The sequence below is a fragment of the Mus pahari genome, chromosome 8, assembly GCF_900095145.1.
Source record: "Mus pahari chromosome 8, PAHARI_EIJ_v1.1, whole genome shotgun sequence".
In the NCBI taxonomy this organism is placed as follows: domain Eukaryota; kingdom Metazoa; phylum Chordata; class Mammalia; order Rodentia; family Muridae; genus Mus; species Mus pahari.
This window is the reverse complement of record NC_034597.1, coordinates 27340545-27342193: the sequence shown is the minus strand read 5'-3', so window position 1 is coordinate 27342193 and position 1649 is coordinate 27340545. Positions and strand designations below refer to the sequence as shown.

The following is a 1649-nucleotide window of genomic DNA, read 5'->3' as shown; positions in this document are numbered from 1 at the left end:
GAGAGAGAGAGAGAGAGAGAGAGAGAGACAGAGACAGAGACAGAGACAGAGACAGAGACAGAGAGACAGAGACAGAGACAGAGAAAGAATGACTCCGAAACAAACAAAAGGATTGGAGAACTATGGCCTTGAAGATGGCCCCTCACCTCAAGAACAACAGGTTCAGTACCTGTAGGGGGTGGCAAATCTTTGGTATTTGGAAAGAAAGGCAAGGACAAAAAAAGGGTACCCTTCCTGCAGTGAAGGCACCAGGTGGTTCACCAGCTTCACCACAGTCTCTGCGCTGATGTGTGACACTCTATGGGACTCCCTCAGGTCCTATGGGGCAGAAACGTTCTCACCCTGAGCCAAGAACAAGGCCAAGGTTTCAAAAGGGCACAGGTCTACAACATTCTGATTGGTTCTTCTCATTCTAAGGTTTCATGAATTATTACTCTAACAAGCACAGAGAAAAACCTGAGTGCTTACCTGGTCTGTGCAATCTCGGTCTTGGCTGCCATTGGTCAAGATTTGTCCCTTTTTGGGAAAATGGCCACAGGTGTTGAAGGCAAGTGTGAACCCTTTACCTACAGATACTACCATGGACTTCCCTGTTGTCTTTCTTGAGGCCCGAGCCTCGAGGAATCTGAAGACAGCATAAGAATATCTTGGCTTCTCTAGTGTTTTTGATAACATAGTCTACAGATTTGCTTTATGCAGTGGGTTTCCTGGATGCCATGTTTCTTCATTGTTAGGTCACTGTCCAGAGGGTGGTTCCATTACTGTCCATTCTTCAACAAGACTTTCTTAAAGGGCTCCGATGTCCCCTCCTGATTCTGAGGTGCACAAGTCAACACAGATGTACATGTGTTTCCCATCTGCTCATAGAGATAATGGGATATAGGCAATGTGGGTCCCTATTGTTGAACTGCATCTATAACCCTAATCATAAACTTAGCTCTAAATAGTCCAATCTACCATAAACTCTAGCCATTTTTTTCTTGCTTTTATGTGACCTTATATATGTTTTGTGCTGAAAGAGAGCACATGCATACCTGTGATAGCCACCAGCCCCACAATGTCATTGTTCTTGCATAGGAATTGACTTTCTCAGAATCAGTTTCCACCACCATGATCATTTTAGGGCTTAAGCCCAGAGCTTTGCAGCTTTCTGTAAACAGGTTGTTCAGCCAAGTCCACCAGCTTATAAGACAGAAGCTGGCAGCTTGGGACTCTTTCGGTGGTCCACATAACGTGTACATGTTCAGAATTCCCTGGTAATCCAGAGGTGGGACCAGTTTTAAAGTGAATTACTCTCCTAACTCCCTTGTCAAAATGAGGTGCCGTTTTGCTTATTGCTCCTTTACTCTTCCCAGTAATGTGTTCTTAGGTTCTTTTTGCCCCATTCTCACAATTTGTGCATGATATAGTGTATGTGCACATGCATGTCCATGCTAGTCTCTACCAGTACATGCCAAGGCATGCACATCAGGTCCATTGTTGCATGTTATATTCATTTGTGCATATGTGCCTATGTACATGTGCATGTGCATGCCTAAAAGTGCATGGGAGTTCTTACAAATACATGAGCATGCATACTTGCTTACATACACATTTGCATGTCTCTGTCTGTGTGTGTATTTGTGTGTGTGTGTGTGTGTGTGTGTGTG

The 1649-nt window shown here is 44.2% G+C and overlaps 1 pseudogene; it reads right to left on the bottom strand.

Annotated features, from left to right (window-relative positions):
* Positions 1-1649, bottom strand: part of LOC110325749 — a 160330-nt pseudogene that overhangs the window by 804 nt on the left and 157877 nt on the right.